Here is a 22,755-nt window from a genome sequence, read left to right on the forward strand (position 1 = left end):
CTCTCCAAAACCGAGCAGTAAATTGAAGGCATCCCATGAAGACGAAAAATCTCCCTAATGAAAGTTGTGGCAAGACTGGGAGCAGAAGGTAGACCTAGTAGAGGAATCAAGTGACACATTTTGGAGAACCGATCCACCACTACCCAGATGACTGTAGATCCAGTTGAGGGAGGCAGGTCTGAGATAAAATCCATGGAAATACAGCGCCAAGGTATATCGGGCACTGGTAAGGGCAACAGCAGGCCAGCAGGGGCAGACATGGAAGATCTGGATAGTACACAAACCGTACAAGCTTGAACATATTCCTTGACATCCTTACGAAGAGAAGGCCACCAATAATGATGCTGAAGAAGATCACAAGTACGAGGCATGCCAGGATGTCTAGAAAACTTGGAGTCATGTGCCCAAGCAAGGAGTTTGGGACAAAGTGCGGGAACTACAAAAGTTTTACCTGGAGGAGGCTGCGTAGACTGGAGCTGAGTAGTGGCTAGAATACGATGCAGAGGGATGATGGGACCAGGATGTAAGTGATTCTCAGAATCATTGACATCAAACCTGGACAAGGCATCGGCTCAAAGGTTTTTGGCACCTGGAAGAAAAGTAATTTGAAGCGAGCAAAAAAGAGGGCCCAGTGAGCTTGACGTGGGTTCAAGCGTTTTGCGGATTGTAAATACTGCAGATTTTTATGATCAGTATAGATGGTAATACAGTGGGGAGAACCCTCTAGAAGATGTCGCCATTATTGAAGTGCTAGTTTAATAGCGAGTAGCTCACGGTCCCCAATAGTGTAGTTCTTCTCTGCATCAGAAACTTCTTGGAAAAGAATCCGCAAGGCTGAGACTTGCCCTTCTGAGCTTGGAGCAGGACGGCACCGACTCCTACTGAAGAGACATCTACCTCCAAAGAAAAGGGTTTAGTAACGTCCGGACGTAGGAGAATTGGGGCAGAGAGAAAGGCTGCCTTGAATTTGAGGAAAGCATCAATGGCTTCAGGGGACCAGAGCCGAGCATTGACACCCTTGCGGGTGAGAGATGTAATAGGGGCCACCAAGGTGGAGTAGTTACGAATGAATTGATGATAGCAATTGGTGAAGCCCAAAAAGCGTTGGGTGGCTTTAAGACCAGAGGGCTGGGGCCACTCGGAGATGGCCCGAAGTTTGGCTGGGTCCATAAGGAGACCTGAGATGAGATTATGTAGCCCAGAAATATAACTTGTGTTTGTTCAAATAGACATTTCTCCAATTTTTCATAGAGACAATTGTCCCGTAGACACTGTAGCACAGCTTTCACATGAAGACGATGGGTAAGTAAGTCTGGTGAGAAAATAAGAATGTCATCCAGATATACAATAACACAGACATACAGACGGAAGATCTCATTAACGAAATTTTGGAAGACCACTGGGGCATTGCATAAGCCAAAGGGCATCACAAGATACTCATAATGTCCATCCCTGGTGTTAAAGGCTGTCATGGAGAGGGGTATAGCCAAGGCAACAAAGGCAATGCCCAACTCAGAAGCTAAAGATTGTTCAATAAAATTTCCGGCAGCACCAGAGTCCACGTATGCAGAGAGTTGATAGGCATTTTGAGCCCAATGGAGAGCCACGAGAAGGGTGAAACGAGGGAAGTGAACAAAATTAACGGATCGGTCTAGATCACCTCCCTCCAAGTGAGCTAGACCCTGGAGTTCCCCGGACGGACTGGACAGGAGTTCAAAAGATGTCCTCTATCGCCACAGTAAAGGCACAAGCCCAATCCCATGTGTTGGCCACGTTCCTCAGGAGTGAAGCGGGTTCGCCCAAGCTGCATAGGTTCTTCCAACGTGTGAGAGGTTGAAGACGGAGAGGAATCCACAGGTCTTTGGACTACCTGTGCTGGACGGCCAGAAGGGGGATGACTGGTTCTGGATTTCTCCAGGGCCTGCTCCTGGAAGCGAATGTCTATTTGAATGCTTAATGCGATTAAGTCATCCAATGTGGTAGGAATGGTGCGTCCAGCGAGTTCATCCTTGACACGCTCAGATAGGCCTTGCCAGAAGGTAGAAGTAAGGGCCTCATTATTCCATTTGAGTTCAGCAGCCAGCGTACAGAATTGAACTGCGTATTGGCTGACTGTCATTCCTTACTGACGAAGACAAAGGAGGGCCCCAGCAGCCGAAGACACTCTGCCGGGCTCATCAAAAGTTTTCCGGAATGCATCCAAAAAGAGCCGGAGGTCGGAGGTGATAGAATCGTGTGATTCCCAGAGTGGGGAGGCCCAAGCTATAGCATCACCGGAGAGGCGAGAGATGATATATGCGACTTTGGTGCGATCAGTTGGAAAATGGTGGCTGGAAAGTTCAAAGTGGATGGAACACTGATTAATGAAGCCCTGACAAGCCTTAGGGTCGCCAGAAAAAACAAGTGGTGATGGCAGTTGCAGGCAGGGATTGCCAGGTGTAGCAGGTAACACAAGTGCAGCTGAAGCAGAAGCAGGAACGGGAGGAGTTGAAGTTGCAGCAAGTTGCAGACGATCCAGACGGGAGGCAAGATCCTGAAGAACCAGCATTATTTGCTCTTGATTTGTTTGCTGGGAGTTAAGTCTCTGAACTAGATGTTGCATATGATCCTCGGTCAGTGGCCGATTCTCAGAGGCGCTCATGGCTTGAGCAAACTGTCACGGTACTACTTACAGTGAGCCCACAGGCGAGCGGGTGACACAGGATCCCCCAGGGCGTGGAGTCTAGGTGCCAGCCGGTATTCTGCCAGGGACCCCCTCACAAGGGTTTGGGCTTAGCTGCGTGCTGACCTCAGGTCATGACCCCCGGGTTCACCCTACTCGCTAGGGAAGTACCAGAAGACACTGTCAGACAAGGATGGATGGATGAAGCAAAAGGAGAGCCGGATAGCGAGCCAAGGTCAGGGCGGGCTGCAGACAACGTAATCAGAACAAGCCGAGTCGGTACACAAAAGATCAGTTCACGAGAGGTCAGGTTTAAGGCAGGTTATACAAAGGGAGCTCCGAAACAAATGTTGCTCAAGTAACCAGTAGCTAGTTTGAAAGGGATTTAAATAGGGAGGCACATGAGGGGCGGGACAGGAAGGCGCAGGAAGGAATCATATATTAGGCAACAGGTGTGGCCGGCGACACCCATAGCTGCAGAGTGCACAGAGCAGAACACAAGCTAGTGGAACAACAGGTGCCAGCCGGCCTACAGCAGTAAAGGTGAGACACAGATCAGCTCCGCAGCTGATCTGTGACAGTTACTTGCCCCAGGTGAGTTTAAAGGAGCATCACATGCTTTAAACAATCTTATTTATCCACAATTTTGAAAGGGTGCCAAGAATTTTGACCAGCCCATTTTTGGAATTTTGTGTGACATTATGTCGAATTTGCTTTTTTTCCTCTCTTTTTTTGTTTTGTTCCAATACACACAAAGGGAATAAACATGTGTTACTGCAATACTTTTCTGTGAGAAATACTTGATTTTCTGGAAAAATTTCTGGGGTGCCAACAATTTCGGCCATGACCGTACATACTGAATGAATTCACCATGTGGACCCCCACCGTGATTTGGAAATTGACCTCCTTAGTCATGGCCCACAGGCTATTCACCATTCTGATACACCAATAGTTACCTTTGGAGGTTCCCCATTATCTATTTGCGGAAGCAGAAACTGTTAAAATCTACAACTTGTCCACCCAGAACCTGAACGAACAAGAAATATCCTTATTAGCCAGTGGCCTTAATTTTGCCCCAACCACCTTTCTCAATTCATTCACGATGTTTAAGGATCTCAATAAATTCATTCGCAATTTAACCCTTAAGAAACATTATAACATGAAGACCAATAAAGCTAGCATTCAAGATTCCAATCCTTCCGATGATCAAAATATTTCACTAGATACCCCTGCTGATCAGAAAGCCATTCAGTACTCTCACTCCTCCCCGTCTATCGCACATACCACCTTTAGACCTAAGTCCATTTTCAACCCTACCCAGTCCAAAGGTCCTTATCTAGCCACGTTTTATCAGGTAGTATTTAAAGAGCTCACTGACTTATGCCATTTAGAATCGACTAGGCCCCACCATTCTATTACCAACCTAAGTCTCCAAGAACATACAGCATTAAAATCATTGGGCACTAATCCTAATATCATATTCAAACCTCTTGATATGGGAGGAGGTATCATGCTGCAAAACAAATTGGACTACCTCTCAGAGGCCACTCGTCTCCTCTCAGATGTTAATACCTATGAGAAATTGAGAACAGACCCCTTGCCCAAATTTATTGAAGAATCAAATCTAATAGTGGCGGATGCACAGGCCGAAGGCACACTCAGCAAAATAAAGGCAGCATTTTTTTGTAAAACCTTTTTTTTCAAGTTCAAGTATTTTTAAGAAACATTGGTCCATTCTTACTCAGGACCCACATCTATCTGTGTCTCTGCCTACAGTACCTAAATTTGCATATCAGAGACCCCCAAGCATCAAAAGTAAAATTGCCCCTAGTAAAATTAAAACTCAGTCTAAAACTACTACTTAAAACAACTTACACTAATCCCATTGCTATGTATGTTTTGCTGCAAAAAAGCTTTATGTCTTACCTGTTCCCATGTCACCCATGGCAAAAAAAACCTTTATTGCCAATGGAAAGACGTTCACTTTAAGCTCTTTTTACAATTGCTCCACAACATATGTCGTCTATTGCATATCCTGCCCATATGGTATGCTTTATGTTGGCAGAACCATAAGGGCCCTGCGTGCCAGATTTGGTGAGCACCGACAACCTGTCCAGGCAGGCAGCCCACAATATAGTATTTCTCGTCATTTTGCCACTCATCATCACAAAGCCATTGCTGACCTTCAGGTATGGATGATCGAAGCCATACCAGAAAAATTTACACCAGCAGAAAGGTTCCAACGCTTGTGCAGACAAGAAATGTTCTGAATTTATACCCTTAACACTATGACACCTTATGGCCTTAACAAGGAAATTGAAATTAATGCAGTTATATAATTTTAACTAAATTTATTGGTTGATTTTTTGTACAGTTTTATAATAATATGAGACCCTAAACATATTCTTTATATTCATATTCATGTCCTTCAATACATACATTAGAAGGACAGAAAGGGCAATCAGTAACAAAGACCTAAAGCGCCGAACAGTATGTTGCTTACAGGGCGCTCGGGTTAGGCACATCACGGATCTGGTGGACTGATTACTGGGAGGGGCTGGGGAAGACCCGGCTGTCATGGTGCACGTTGGCACCAATGACAAAGTCAGAGGCAGATGGAGTGTCCTAAAGAACGATTTTAGGGACTTGGGAGCTAAATTGAGGAAAAGGACCTCCAAGGTAGTATTCTCAGGAATACTACCAGTACATTGAGCCACACCGGAAAAGCAGAGGGAGATTAGGGAAGTAAACAAGTGGCTGAGGAGCTGGTGTAATAAAGAGGGGTTTGGGCTCCTGGAGGACTGGGCCCACTTCTCAGGCGATCACCAGTACTATCGAAGGGACGGACTGCACCTAAATGAGTAGGGTGCAGATCAGCTGGGAGTAAAGATGTCCAAAAAGTTAGAGGGGTTTTTAAACTAGGTGACGGGGGGAGGGCCCGTGACAGGGGGGAGGGCCCAGAGGTAGAGATAGTCAGCGCGGAACATATTCCAGAGGGTAGTATTGGGGGCATTAGTGGTAGGTTGACTAAAGCACATAAACCCAAGGTAAGTATAGTAACAAGGAATTTCAGAGACCTGGTTCAACAGCTCTCATGATTGGCTGGCAAACATTCAAGGGTATACCCTTTATCGCAAAGATAGAGAGGGTAAAAAAGGGGAAGGGGTATGCCTATATATCAAGAATAATGTACAAGTGAATGTGAGAGATGACATCACTAAGGGAGCTAGGAAGGAGGTGGAATCCTTATGGGTAGAACTCCAAAGGCATGAAGCTAAGGGGAAAATAATACTGGGAGTATGCTATAGGCCCCCCAACCTGAGGGAGGAGGGGGAGACGGATCTCCTATCACAAGTTGGATTAGCAGCAAGGATGGGAAGTGTTATCATAATGGGGGATTTTAATTATCCAGACATAGACTGGGCTGAGGGAACCACACATTCGTCTAAGGCTCGCCAGTTCCTATATGTCTTGCAGGACAATTTCATGGTTCAAATGGTAGACGCACCAACTAGAAATAAAGCGTTACTGAATCTACTGATTACCAACAATACAGACCTGATCACAGATGTGGAAATATGGGGCAATTTAGGAAACAGCAATCACAGGTCAATTGGCTTTAGTATAAATCACACAAATAGGAAACATAAGGGGAATACAAAGACACTGAATTTCAAAAGAGCCAACTTCCCTAAACTACAAACCTTGCTAGAAGGCATGAACAAAGAACATGGAGGAGAGATGGCTTTGCTTTAAGAGCATATTAAATAAATTTAAAAGAGCGAACAAAAGTCCTGGATGACTTAACTCCAATGTAAAAATGCATATTAAAGCAAAGGAGAAGGCCTTCAAAAAATATGAGGTTGAGGGATCATCATCAGCATTCAGACTTTATAAAGAATGCAACAAGAAATGTAAGGGTACAATTAGGGCAGCTAAGATAGAACCCGAAAGACACAGCAGAGCAAAAAAAATCCCAAGAAATTCTTTAAGTATGTAAACAGTAAAAAAGGGAGGACAGACCATATTGGCCCCGTAAAGAATGAGGAAGGACATCTGGTTACAAAGGATGGGGAGATGGCGAAGGTATTGAATTTATTCTTCTCCTCAATCTCCACAAGGGAATCGGGGGCTTCAGTAACCAAAACTGCAATGTTTATCCTTATGACACATCACAGGAAGCACCTTCATGGTTAACAGAGGACAGAATTAAAATTAGACTTGGGAAACTTAACATTAATAAATCACCGGGACCAGGTGGCTTGCATCCGAGGGTACTTAGGGAACTCAGTCAAGTAATTGCCAGACCATTGTTCCTAATTTTTACTGACATTCTACTGACCGGAATGGTATCAGTTAAGTGGAGAAAAGCCAATGTAGCACCAATATTTAAAAAGTGCCCAAAATACATCCCTGGGAATTACAGACCAGTTAGCGTAACATCAGTAGTATGCAAGCTCTTGGAGTGGATGATAAGGGACTATATACAAGATTTTAGTAATGAGAACTGTATCATTAGCAGTAATCAGCATGGATTCATGAAGAATCGTTCTTGCCAAACCAATCTATTAACCTTCTATGAAGAGGTGAGTTGCCATCTACAGTCAGGTCCATAAATACTGGGACATCGACAGGTGAACGGTGTAGGAATTACAACAGTTTGTATATGTGCCTCCCACTTTTTAAGGGATCAAAAGTAATGGGACAATTGGCTGCTCAGCTGTTCCATGGCCAGGTGTGTGTTATTCCCTCATTATCCCATTTACAAGGAGCAGATAAAAAGGTCCAGAGTTCATTTCAAGTGTGCTATTTGCATTTGGAATCTGTTGCTGTCAACTCTCAATATGAGATCCAAAGAGCTGTCACTATCAGTGAAGCAAGCCATCATTAGGCTGAAAAAACAAAACAAACCCATCAGAGAGATAGCAAAAACATTAGGTGTGGCCAAATCAACTGTTTGGAACATCCTTAAAAAGAAAGAACGCACCTGTGGGCTCAGCAACACCAAAAGACCCGGAAGACTATGGAAAATAACTGTGGTAGATGACCGAAGAATTCTTTCTCTGGTGAAGGAAACACCCTTCACAACAGTTGGCCAGATCAAGAACACTCTCCAGGAGGTAGGTGTATGTGTGTCAAAGTCAACAATCAAGAGCAGACTTCACCAGAGTGAATACAGAGGGTTCACCACAAAATGTAAACCATTGGTGAGCCTCAAAAACAAGAAGGCCAGATTAGAGTTTGCCAAACAACATCTAAAAAAGCCTTCACAGTTCTGGAACAACATCCTATGGACAGATGAGACCAAGATCAACCTGTACCAGAGGTATAGGAAGAGAAGAGTATGGAGAAGCAAAGGAACTGCTCATGATCCAAAGCATACCACCTCATCAGTGAAGCATGGTGGTGGTAGTGTAACGGCTTGGGCATGTATGGCTGCCAATGGAACTGGTGCTCTTGTATTTATTGATGATGTGACTGCTGACAAAAGCATATTCAGAACTCAGAAATGCTTCAGAACTCATTGGACGGTGCTTCACAATGCAGATGGACAATAACCCGAAGCATACTTCGAAAGCAACCAAAGAGTTTTTTAAGGGAAAGAAGTTGAATGTTATGCAATGGCCAAGTCAATCACCTGACCTGAATCCGATTGAGCATGCATTTCACTTACTGAAGACAAAACTGAGAGGAAAATGCACCAAGAAAAAGCAGGAACTGAAGACAGTTGCAGTAGAGGCCTGGCAGAGCATCACCAAGGATGGAACCCAGTGTCTGGTGATGTCTATGCGTTCCAGACTTCAGGCTGTAATTGACTGCAAAGGATTTGCAACCAAGTAGTAGCCTCCCTGGCGGTTTTCCCGAGTGTGGCTCGGGGTTAAAATTCAGCACCATTAGCGGTAACCCCGAGCCACACTCGGGATTACATTGCAGGATCCTGGTGCCTCCTTACTTACCTTGTCCCCGGGATCCTGCGATGTCCCCCGCAGTGTCCGCGGGCTCTGTCCCCCTCCGAAGCCTCTCTGTGCCAGGCTCGGTTCCCTGCGAGCGTCGCGATGCACGGGGGCGGAGCCTGGCGGCAAATTCAAAAAAAGTAAAAATCATAACACATACAGTACTGTAATCTTACAGATTACAGTACTGTATGAAATGATTTCACATCCCTTTTGTCCCCAGTGCTTTGGCCCATGCCCTGCATGCAGTTTTACATGATATACACTGTTCTTTCTGCCTGGAAACTGGAGATTGTCCATAGCAACCAAAAAGTGTCCCTTTACGTCAAAAGTGGCTTTAGACCAGCTAGAAAACAGCGATAGTAAATTAGAACACTTGCAGAATTGAGCGACAGTGAATCGTGGGGAAATTTATTTTATTACTATTTATTTTTATTTTTTTTAATTATTTATTTTTATTTATTATATTATAATTTATGTTTTTGTGTTTCAAACGTTATCATACCCGGGATATCTACTAGACTCTGGTTTGGACAGATTTAAGTGCGTTATTGTTAAGATTTACAGACCTACAATATAAAACGCCAAATTTCCATGCAAAATAATTGTACCGCTTTCAGCACCTAAAATGCGAAATAATCATACCGCCAGGGAGGTTAAAAAGTGAAGGTCTGATGGATGATTGTTAATCTGTCCCATTACTTTTGGTCCCTTAAAAAGTGGGAGGCGCATATACAAACTGTTGTAATTCCTACACCGTTCACCTGATTTGGATGTAAATACCCTTAAATTAAAGCTGAAAGTCTGCAGTTAAAGCACATCGTGTTAGTTTCATTTCAAATCCATTGTGGTGGTGTATAGAGCCAAAAAGATTAGAATTGTGTAAATGTCCCAATATTTATGGACCTGACTGTAGATAAAGGAAGGCCCGTAGATGTGGTGTATCTGAATTTTCCAAAAGCATTTGACACAGTTTCTCATAAATGTTTACTGTACAAAATAAGATCCATTGGCATGGACCATAGGGTGAGTACATGGATTGAAAACTGGCTACAGGGGTGAGTTCAGAGGGTGGTGATAAATGGAGAGTACTCGGAATGGTCAGGGGTGGGTGGTGGGGTCCCCCCAGGGTTCTGTGCTAGGACCAATCCTATTTATTTTATTCATAAATGACCTGGAGGATGGGGTAACCAGTTCAATCTCTGTTTTTTGTGGACGACACTAAGCTAAGCAGGGCAATAACTTCTCCGCAGGATGTGGAAACCTTGCAAAAAGACCTGAACAAATTAACGGGGTGGGCAACTACATGGCAAATGAGGTTTAATGTAGAAAAATGTGACTCAGTTGAATTGATGATAGGCAACTCCTATCCTCATATTGATTAGTGGTTCCAAATTAATAATAACTACTGCAGTAGGGAACAGACACAAAAGATACGCTCAGCATCTTTCCAAATTACTGTTCTGCTTTATTATGACGCAATTGAAGGTTTTTATGCACATGATTACGTAGGTATCACATTAATATTACAATTGTACGTTTATGGTAACAAGGGGCGTTACATAGGCAGGCTTATTCTAATCAGGACTCAAAAGAATGTAAACATTTACTGAAAACATTATTAGTGCCGTGTGCACAGTGAGGGCAGTGTGCAATACATACAAAATAGAATACAATTATATACAGAACTTACAAATTTCCATTACAGTCTCCCCTCTTTTGATCAATATTTTGATCACTAACCATACCTGCTATCACCTTTAACCTGGAACCTCCACACGCTTAGGTGGAGGTAGTCCTGGCCAAAGAGGCAAAAAACTCCATTGTGGAGAAAATAATAGCTGAGCAACTTTTTCATTACCAAATGACTTTTCATTGTGAAAAAAAAATGATTGATAAGACATATTTACAGAGTACTGGCTGTACACTCCTGTGGCCAGAATGGCCTTCTAGCTTAATTGTTGGCATACTGACTTATCAGCATATGTAAACACAGACAATTCTACATAAAATGGAAGACGTACAAAAGACAAATATGACTTCAACATGGCTAAACTATTTTTCAAATATATATATCCCTTACAATTAAAGTAACTGAATCAAAAAGTACCCTAGACTGTGATCACAAGAGGGAAACCAATCAAACAGAGATTTCTTTAATTTAGTCATTTTTGCAGTGTCTGGTGTGGATCCAGGTGACTTTTCCTTCAAGTTTTGCAAAAACTGTACATGAAATAGATGCTGTATTGAGTCTCCAAACATTTCCTTATATATAAATGTCTCTTAAAAATCCACAAGTCACCTGGCTTTAGTTTTAGATCCTTCCAAACTTTTAGGATCTGGAATTGGGGAGAAAACACATAAATGAGTTTGTCAAAAACCTTAAAAGATCAGCAACATTCTCTCTATGAGATCCGAATGAAGGACTTCAGCTGCTGAGACAAAATATAAGCAAGTGAGTAACACACTCCCAAACCAAATCCCATAGAGAGAGAGTCCAACATCCCCCTTAGGGGCTTCATAAAATATAAGAAAACATTCAGGCAAAAGTTTTCTAGTTTCTTACTCTACTTTGTCTGATACATTGTAGACAGTAGGGGGTGTAAAAATAAAACCTCAAAACTTCTAGTAAGGACTCTCCTATAAAAAATTATTTCCTCTGTTACTCTCTGTACTTTCTGGCACTCTGTACTTACAAACTACTTCTGATAACACTTTTTACTGTGGCCTTTGCAGTAGCATTTGCCACTGGACATCCAAAAAACATGTCCATACAGACAAAATGCATACTCGTAAGATCCTAACTTGGGCATCTGGATATATCTTTTTGTAATCTCTGGGAGGGATGTTCAGCTTTTGGTAACACCTTTGGTAACAGGTAAAACAAGAAGTGGTATGTTATAAAAACAACTGTGGAGAACCCTGGCTCTATCCCATGCTCATTTACTAAGGCAGCCATAACTGCTTGTGACTCATGACACGGTCCATCTGTCAAGCTGAAGGGAAAAGAGTGTCTGGCAGACATAAATGATCACCTTTTCCAAAGTCCTGTTTCATAAGAAGTTGCCCCCTGTGGACCACTTGTTCTTCTCGTTCTGGGGTCCTTAAAGTTGAATTATTAATCCCAGCTATACTGGGCCAGAACTAGGGTGGAATCTGTGAGTTGCACAGACCCATCAAGTGTCCGGGGCTGTAAATGCAGCATCCTTAGTCACCTGGTCTGCTTCCATGTGTGAAAGTTAATATGGCTACCTCAGCAAGAACCTGGAAGGCTGAAAACAGCCGATCAAATTAACTTAGCATGCTTTATTGGTTTACCTGCCGAAGTAAAAACAAACTTCTGGCCCTTTAAATGGAACCAAAAGCTCTCTATATCTCGACTATCTATATAAATATACACTCTTTTTACAGCTCACAGGTTTTGCTAAAACATGGAGCTCTGTTTCTTGAGCTGGGGAAAAAGGATCCAATGACTTTGAATACAGAGTATCCTTCTGGGTGATAAACTGCATACTCAAATCTACAAAAAATTAAATATCTGGGTCTTCAAGGAGTGTGTCCCGCACTGGGCTCACAGCAGCTGATTCCTACACCATCAATTTAACACATGTGTCTTTTCCTTTCTTTTGAATAAATGTACGCATTTTTCATTGTTAGATTTGTACATAAACAAACTCATATTTTAAACCTTTCATTAAACAAACATTTAGTTAGCTGTATATTTGCTGCACAGAATGTCGGACCATTAAAAATTAAATGTTTGACCAAAACAATATCTAACTTTGTCTAATAGCACCTTTGCATAAAAGCTGCAGCTCTGATATATCGGGATGAACCCTTCATTACTGGGTCCAGCTTGCATAAATATATTACAATGGCTTGTTTTCTATCACGCTATTTGTGTAAGAACTCCAGTCTCATGTTTCAAAAGACAACTTTTTCCTGGCAATATTATAATAAATGATAACAATACCCTGCGGTCATGGAGAGATGCCCATAAATCCAAAATATTCTTCTGCTTATACCACTGTACTTACAAGAAAAAGGGGCACATCATTTCACAATCCACACATTCTGCTTTGGATTTCAAAAATAAAAATAAATAAAAACAAAAGGACCAAGAATCTGTATGATGGACCAGAAAGCATCAAAAACTATAAAACAACTGGCTGCAGGTGACATCTATCCTAACAGGGTGTGTGGACTTGATGTGATGGGTCTGTTATATTTAAATTTTATTTATAACAACGCTCACATCATGGACTGACATCAAGTTATTATCAAGAACCTTGAAATTTCATTTTTGTAGAAAAACTTCTTATGTATTCCATCCATCTTGGCTTTGTTAAATATTATGGCAGCTGTATTCCAAATAACAACCTCATCTTAATCTTTTTTTCTCTCAATAAGGGCTTATTGAATAAATGTAAAATTACAAAATTGTTATCTTAATCTAAACTAATCTCATTCATTACAAATTTCCCCATTAACCTCGACTTCATTTCCAACCAAAGGTTGTCTAAACCAGTTTCAATATATCTATATTATTAATAAAATTGTTAAACTCATATTAGAAATTAATACTCATTATTACTTAATTTTACTTAATTTCCCTTTTTTAAATGCACTGTTTCCACTATCAAAGGATATTCAATTTGTGTAATACACGGTTAAATGTAACCTTCATTTTACCATGTTTGGAAAACAGATTCAAAATAATTGTGATCACATTGTTTACCATTAGATTCGTTAACCCGGCACATTTTGTTATAAATGTTTTGTCTAAAAAACAGAAATTGGCATGGTGTCCTTCCAGCTTATCACTGACCACATTCTTTCAGGAGAGCACAAAGGAGGGGGTCACATCTGCGTACATGACACACACAAGCAATAGAACTAAAGGTCCCAGCATTCGCACACACATACACCAATATCTCTCTAAAATCGCTTACATTTTTCCCATTTGTACACAACACATGCATATCATTCTCTCAATTTCTTTTAACTCTCATTAATATTTTCCTGTCTAAATTCTACTTTCTTTATTTTGTTCAGATATCTTTTATATCTAGCTTCTATGATCAGACGGTCAGCCAGAGTACTCATCCCATCTTCCCTCTCTGACAACATATAAAATATTCTGTTTTACCTCTCATTTTTCTGTTTCTGACTCTAATAGTTGTAGTGCCTGACCCCAAATTCATCCCACAACTTAACATGAAAATGTCCCTTTCTGTCTAGTGTTATTTGTCACCCTTGATCCATCCTGCTCACATAGATAGCTGTTTCTCTAGCTGTTTACTCTGCATGATTCTTAGTCCCTGTGGACCTTGGTAACCCAGTTACCCATTGTGGATCCCTGTCCACTCTAACCATTAATCTAGGGGCTCAGTATAGGCGGAACCGCACCTTTGGTTCATATATAGCGCTCCTCTTGCGCTGGGCATTTTTGAGGGTCTCTTACCCTTCATTCCCTTACTTAATTTAATGCCCATAATGACTGGCCAGTCTTCTCTCTTCTCTACTTGTGCCTATACCCTCTTGCCTCTAAACTACTTTATCTAGCAGATTTACTACATATACCTGTGAACAGCACTATTCTTCCCTTTCTTATCTATAACACTCCGATGGACAATAGACAGGGACAACATAACATATAACCACCAATCAATACAGTTCGATTAAGGGGAGTAAAATAGGTACCCTTTGTCCCGAAAATGCCTTACCGATCAAGGAAGTCTGATAACTCAAATGTAAGCAAAAGGCTTACCTCAGCCGGCTGATTATCAGAAATTCCCGGATCGTCTCAAGCTCCTCGTTTCGGATACTCAGGGTCACCTGGAATCCCCTCCTGGCTGGCTCGCCATGCTGACTCAGTTGAATTGATGATAGGCAACTCCTATCCTCATATTGATTAGTGGTTCCAAATTAATAATAACTACTGCAGTAGGGAACAGACACAAAAGATACGCTCAGCATCTTTCCAAATTACTGTTCTGCTTTATTATGACGCAATTGAAGGTTTTTATGCACATGATTACGTAGGTATCACATTAATATTACAATTGTACGTTTATGGTAACAAGGGGCGTTACATAGGCAGGCTTATTCTAATCAGGACTCAAAAGAATGTAAACATTTACTGAAAACATTATTAGTGCCGTGTGCACAGTGAGGGCAGTGTGCAATACATACAAAATAGAATACAATTATATACAGAACTTACAAATTTCCATTACAAATGTAAAATAATGCATTTGGGTGGCAAAAATATGAATGCAATCTATACACTGGGGGGAGAACCTCTGGGGGAATCTAGGATGGAAAAGGACCTGGGGGTCCTAGTAGATGATAGGCTCAGCAATGGCATGCAATGCCAAGCTGCTGCTAACATAGCAAACAGAATATTGGCGTGCAATAAAAAGGGGATCAACTCCAGAGATAAAACAATAATTCTCCCGCTCTACAAGACTCTGGTCTGGCCGCACCTAGAGTAGGCTGTCCAGTTCTGGGGACCAGTCCTCAGGAAGGATGTACTGGAAAAGGAGCGAAGACAAAGAAGGGCAAAAAATCTAATAAAGGGTCTGGAGGATATTAGTTATGAGGAAAGGTTGCGAGCACTGAGCTTGTTCTCTCTGGAGAAGAGACGCTAGAGATGGGATATGATTTCAATTTATAAATACCGTACTGTGACCCCACAATAGGGATAAAACTTTTTTGTGGAAGGGAGTTTAACCGGTTCAATACAGGGCATTTTCACCCCCTTCCTTCACAGGCCAATTTTTAGTTTTCAGCGCTGTCTCACTTTAAACGACAATTGCGCGGTCGTGCGATGTTGTACCCAAAAAAAATTGATGTCCTTTTTTCCCCACAAATAGAGCTTTCTTTTGGTGGTATTTGATCACCTCTGCGGTTTTTATTTTTTAATAAACAAAAGAAGAGCGACAATTTTGAAAAAAAACACAATATTTTTTACTTTTTGCTATAATAAATATCCCAATTTTTTTTAAAAAAAACTAATTTTTTCCTCAGTTTTGGCTGATACGTATTCTTCTACATATTTTTGGTAAAAAAAATCGCAATAAGCGTATATTGATTGGTTTGCTCAAAAGTTATAGCGTCTACAAAATACGGGATAGATTTAAGGCATTTAAAAAAAAAAATATTTATTTTTTTTTTTTACTAGTAATAGCGGTGATTGTGATTTTTTTTCGTGACTGCGACATTATGGCGGACACATCGGACACTTTTGACACATTTTTGGGACCATTCACATTTATACAGCGATCAATGCTATAAAATTGCATTGATTACTGTGTAAATGTGACAGGCAGTGAAGGGGTTAACCACTAGGGGGCGGGAAGGGGTTAATTATGTTACCTAGGGAATGATTCTAACTGTAGGGGGCGGGGACGTACAAGGGGAGGAGACCGATCAGTGTTCTTCCGTTCTGGGAACACAGATCGGTCTCCTCTCACCTGACAGGCTGTGGATCTGTGTGTTTACACACACAGATCCACGGTCCGGCTCGGTTAACGGGCAATCGCAGGTGCCCGGCGGACATCGCGGCCACCGGGCACACGCACTGGGTCCCGAGCAATGCGGCGGGCGCGCGCGCGCCCCCTAGGCGGCCGGGAACCCGAGGCCGTCATATGACATCCACCCAGGATGGGAGATCCCATCTGTGGACGTCATATTACAATAACCGGGTATTGAAGTGGTTAACAAGACACATGGCCACTCATTAAAATTAGAAGAAAAGAGGTATAACCGCTTTAGCCACGGAAGGATTTACCCCCTTCCTGACCAGAGCACTTTTTGCGATTCGGCACTGCTTCGTTTTAATTGACAATTGCACGGCAAGGATGTGGAATTCCCTTCCACAGGCGGTGGTTTCATCGGGGAGCATCGATAGTTTCAAAAAACTATTAGATATGCACCTGAATGACCACAACATACAGGAATATACAGGAATATACAATGTAATACACAATGTAATACTGACATATAATCACACACATAGGTTGGACTTGATGGACTTGTGTCTTTTTTTAACCTCACCTACTATGTAACTATCCTCCTGCTGGATTGACCAATATTTATCCTATTATTATAATTTTTTACTAATAATGAGTTTTTATTAATAGTGTTTTTCCACCTCTTAGGTATCATCATCATTATTACTATTGTCATTTTTTATTTATCATTGAATTTACGGTACTTTAGGACATTATGTCTTATGATACACACATATAGATGACATTTATATACATAATGTTCTTTCATAGTCATTTTAATTGATTAATATTTTAATATTCTGCGTCAAAAGTATATATTTTCTTATATTACCTATATAGATTATGAACTTCTATAGCTCTATCCATTTAATTAGTGTCTGACCCCATTAAATCCTATTGCTAAACAAGGATGTTGTCACGTGTTGTTGGCTTCAGTGCGGAAGAGCCCATAAAAGACAGACATCTCCAGCAGCCAATCAGATCTGAAGAAAAAGCGGAAGCTTTGAAACGCGTCATCTGACACGCCCACATATCACTTCAGGTTCACGGACTCCTCCGAGTGCGTTCCACGCTGGCACGCACGCCGCCAAGCAGGAACCAGGCTGGCCCTGTACATCGCCTTGCCAACCCATCTGTTGCAGCCCGCAGGAACGCTCCTCAGGATACAGCTCTGGAGTATACAGTGACTTTTTAGAGATCACAGATATCCCTACTTTTCATGCTCATTCTTTACCGATGCTGTGCGAGTAGCCGAGTGGCTTTGTTTCATAATAAATTGTTTCCAATATACTGCACTTAGTCTGGCGCACCTTGTTTCCTTTTTACCCTGTCTTCCAGAGTCTGCTTTAACTCCCAAGGGAGCTGCCGATGGTGCTTATTATCCACCCTCATCACCACATACTGGGACTTGTTTTTCACCAATCATTTTCCTATATTTTAATAATAAGTGTCCTTTATATAGCCATTCTACTGGTAAATTGTTATGCTGTGCATGATCTGGTTCTTGTGCCGTCTTTCCTTTGCTAGCAAAGTGCGCATAGCAGCCAATCAGAAGTTACTTGGGGTTACGCGCACCAAGGGCAGGGGGTACGCCGCCCAGAGCCGGCGCCACCAGCGGCATCGGGAGAGGGGGGCTGACTACCTGGCACGGCCCAGTGACATAGAAGTCCCGCCACCGGCTCCTATGATGGACATCGCACTGGTCCAATACCGGGACGTAAGACATCCATCATAGGAACCGCCGGTCCAGGAGGCCGAATTTAGTGGACACTGCAGCGGAAGATCCCCACTCTGTGTAAACCGGCGGGTGGCGGCTCTCCTCTCCACATGGCTGCGCTGATGGGCAATGCCATCTGGCGAGGCTGTGCTGATGGGCACTGGCAAGGCTGCTCTGATGGGCACTGATGACTGGCGAGGCTGCGCTGATGGGCACTGGCACGGCTGCGCTGATGGACTCTGATGACTGGTGAGGCTGTGCTGATGGGTACTGGCAAGGCTGTGCTGATGGGGACTGATCAGGCTGTATTGATAGGCATAGGTAAAGCTGCACTGATCAGGTTGTATTGATGGGCACAATTAAAGCTGCACTGATCAGGCTGTATTGATGGGCACAGGTAAAGTTGCACTGATCAAGCAGCATTGATGGGCACAGGTAAAGCTGCACCAATCAGGCTGCATTGATGGGCACAGGTAAAGCTGCACCGATCAGGCTGTATTGATGGGCACAGATAAAGCTGCATTGATCAGGTTGCATTGATGGGCACTGGTAAGGCTGAGCTGATGGGCACTGATCAGGCTGTATTGATGGGCACAGGTAAAGCTGCACTGATCAGGTTATATTGATGGGCACATGTAAAGCTGTACCGATCAGGCTGCATTGATGGGAAAAGGGAAAAAGCTGCACCGATCAGGCTGTATTGATGGGCACATGTAAAGCTGCACCGATCAGGCTGTATTGATGGGCACAGGTGAAGCTGCATCGATCAGGCTGCATTGATGGGCAATGGTGAGGCTGAGCTGATGGGCAATGGTGAGGCTGAGCTGATGGGCACTGATCATGCTGCATTGATGGGCACTGGTGGGGCTGCATTGATGGGCACTGGTGAGGCTGAGCTTATTGGCACTGAGCAGGCTGCATTGATGGGCACAGGTAAATTAACAAATTAGCGCTGCACTTTTTTACTTTTTTACCCATACAATTTTGTCACATTGTATTGTCAGCTGCTGCACATTATTAATATTTTGTGGTAAGCGCAGTAATTTTACATTTTCTTCTATGGGCACTGGTAAGGCTGCATTGATGGACATTGGTGTGGCTGAGCTGATTGGCACTGATCAGGCTGCATTGATGGGCACGGGTAAGGCTGCATTGATGGGCACTGGTGAGGCTGCATTGATGGGCACTGGTGAGGCTGTGTCAGGAAAGTCCCCTCCGCTGGTAATATCGATCATTTGGCGTGCAGTACTGAGGTCCACCAGCAGGTATCTCCTGGCAGTTTGGAGCTGTCAGAAGAGCTTTTCCCTGCTGGTGTTTTGTCACCTTTGGGCGGCAGTACTGGCGTCCACCAGCGGAGGAATCCTGGTAGTATGGAGCAGGTATTCCCCTCTGCAGACAAGTGTCACCTGACTTTAATTAGCAGCTGCAGTATAAATACCAACAGTTGCAGCTTGATGTGTTCCTGTCCGCTGCCCAGCCTGATGTGTTCCTGTCTGCTGCCCAGCCTGATGTGTTCCTGTCCCCTGCCCAGCTTGGTGTGTTCCTGTCCGCTGCCCAGCCTGGTGTGTTCTTGTCCGCTGCCCAGCCTGATGTGTTCCTGTCCGCTGCCCAGCCTGATGTGTTCCTGTCCCCTGCCCAGCCTGATGTGTTCCTGTCCGCTGCCCAGCCTGGTGTGTTCCTGTCCGTTGCCCAGCCTGGTGTGTTCCTGTCCGTTGCCCAGCCTGGTGTGTTCCTGTCCGTTGCCCAGCCTGGTGTGTTCCTGTCCATTGCCCAGCCTGGTATGATCCTGTCCATTGCCCAGCCTGGTGTGTTCCCAGTCTGATGTGCCACTGCCCGCTGCCCAGCTTTAAGTGCCCGCTGCCCAGCTTGAAGTGCCCGCTGCCCAGCTTGAGGCGCCCGCTGCCCGGCTGGACATCATGGACTTTCCCCAGCAACGGATAGTTGGAGCATCCAGAGGTCGCTCCTTCGAGGGGGGTACTGTCAGGAAAGGTCCCCTCCGCTGGTAATATCGATCATTTGGCGTGCAGTACTGACGTCCACCAGCAGGTGTCTCCTGGCAGTTTGGAGCTGTCAGAAGAGCTTTTCCCTGCTGGTATTTTGTCACCTTTGGGCCGCAGTACTGGCGTCCACCAGCGGAGGAATCCTGGCAGTATGGAGCAGGTATTCCCCTCTGCAGACAGGTGTCACCTGACTTTAATTAGCAGCTGCAGTATAAATACCCGGCAGGTGCACACATATCTTGCCTTGGTATTTTCCTTGAGCCCTGACCTGCAGCCTGCATCCTGTTTACCTGATTCCTGAAACCTGATTCCTATACCTGAGACCTGATTCCTGGAGCCTGTTGTTCCTGTTCCCTGTCTGTTTCCTTGCTCTGGACCCTGAGCCTTGTATCTGACCCGTCCCTCTTGTGATCCATCCATCCTCTCTTGTCCTGTTTCTCTTCTCCAGCTGCTGACCTCACGTTGATGACCCTGGCCTGGCTCTGTTTATGATCTTGGTATTTCCCTTACTTGTATATATTTGTTCTGTTATTATTATTATTATTTGTGGGGTTCTGTTTTGCATTGGTTGTGGTGCACTGAGTGATATTGGAGGTGGTTGTGTTAAATGTATTCATTTATCTTTAATAAATCATTTATATTTTCACTTATACACGTCTGGGTTTCCACTGTTGCAGTCCACACAGTTCTGGTCTCATCTGGTACATGACAGGCTGCATTTATGGGCACTAATCAGGCTGCATTGATGGCCACTGATCAGGTTGCACTGATGGGCACAGGTAAGGCTGCACTGATCAGACTGCATTGATGAGAACTGGTGAGGCTGCATTGGTGAGGCTGAGCTGATGGGCACAGGTAAGGCTGAGCTGATGGGCACTGATCAGGCTGCATGGATGGGCACTGATCAGGCTGCATGGATGGGCACAGGTAAGGCTGCATTGATGGGCACTGATTAGGCTGCATTGATGGGCACTGATTAGGCTACATTGATGGGCACTGCTGAGGCTGAGCTGATGGGCACTAGCAGGCTGCATTGATGGGCACTGATAAGGTTGCATTGATAGGCACAGGTAAGGCTGCACTGATGGGCACTGATCAGACTGCATTGATGAGCACTGGTGAGGCTGCATTGATGGGCACTGATCAGGCTGCATTGATGGGCACAGGTAAGGCTGCACTGATGGGCACTGATCAGACAGCATTGATAGGCACTGATTAGGCTGCATCGATGGGCACTGATTAGGCTACGTTGATGGGCACTGCTGAGGCTGAGCTGATGGGCACTGATCAGGTTGCATTGATGGGCACAGGTAAAGCTGCACTGATGGGAACTGATCAGATTGCATTGATGGGCACTGATCAGTCTGTATTGATGGGCATAGGTAAGGCTGCACTGATGGGCACTGATTAGGCTACATTGATGGGCACTGCTGAGGCTGCATTGATGGGCACTGCTTAGGTTGAGCTGATGGGCACTGATCAGGCTGCATTGATGGGCACTGATCAGGCTGCATTGATGGGCACTGGTGAGGCTGCGTTGATGGGCACTGGTGAGGCTGCGTTGATGGGCACTAGTGAGGCTGCATTGATGGGCACTGGTGAGGCTGCATTGATGGGGACTGATCAAGCTGCATTGATGAGCACTGGTGAGGCTGCATTGGTGAGGCTGAGCTGATGGGCACAGGTAAGGCTGAGCTGATGGGCACTGATCAGGCTGCATTGATGGGCACTGATCAGGCTGCATTGATGGGCACTGATCAGGCTGCATGGATGGGCACAGGTAAGGCTACACTGATGGGCACTGATTAGGCTGAATTGATGGGCACTGATTAGGCTACATTGATGGGCACTGCTGAGGCTGAGCTGATGGGCACTGCTGAGGCTGCATTGATGGGCAATGGTGACGCTGCATTGATGGGGACTGATCAGGCTACATTGATGAGCACTGTTGAGGCTGCATTGGTTGAGGCTGAGTTGATGGGCACTGGCGTGTGTATGTATCTGTCATTGCAGCATGCACACATACAATGATATTGCAAATGAACAAAAACCATCACAAACACATACTGACATTATACACACAGAAACTATGACATCCAAACAATAGAAATTACTTTCTCGAGACAGGGGTACTTAGGAAATTTTTTTTAGACCTCAGGGGTACTTTACCGTAAAAGGTTGAGAAACAATGCTTTATACTATGCACATTTCTGTTAAAGTGGGAGTAAACTCCCATGTATGGTTCTTACCTATAGGTAATTCTATTTTAAGGCTTACTTTAGGCACTGTAAATATCTCCTAAACATGCACTATTTACAAGATGTTTACTGTACATGCAGCCGATGGCGGCACCAATGACGTTCCTTCAGAGTCCTGTAAATGATGGCTCCTGCGCGCATGTGCAGGAGTGATGTCAACGCGGCTTTGGTCACTCACAGTAGTTTTGCTTTATTGCTGCAAAGATTAACAAATAATTGCAATGGCTAGCAGGTATTGCAAAATGAAAGGTGTTAGCTCAACTTTTAGAGAAATCCCACCTGTCAATATGTAACGAGTGGTGTGTAAATATGTTGGTGTCCACATAAATGCCAGATTTGGGTGAGGCCCAGTGTAGCCCCGGGCATGGGAATAGGATACCCCAGAACTGCTAAAATGTAGTCCTATACAAAACTTATCCAAAGGGCCCTTTGCAGGATTTATTCCCTGGCAAGGTGGTACAAATCATGTGAGGAAGAGTTATCCACCCTGACCTTCTTCTGTGGGTCCTGTAGCAGGGTGGGTAAGTCCTTGGGGGCCCGGACAGAGTCCTCATGTGTGATTAGTTGTGGAGGTCTGGGAAGAAGACTGTCATCTGGGAGCATGCCCAGCTGAACAAAGCTGGAGAAGGGACACTATGAAGAGACTG

Source organism: Aquarana catesbeiana, linkage group LG05, assembly GCF_042186555.1.
Source record: "Aquarana catesbeiana isolate 2022-GZ linkage group LG05, ASM4218655v1, whole genome shotgun sequence".
Lineage (NCBI taxonomy): Eukaryota > Metazoa > Chordata > Amphibia > Anura > Ranidae > Aquarana > Aquarana catesbeiana.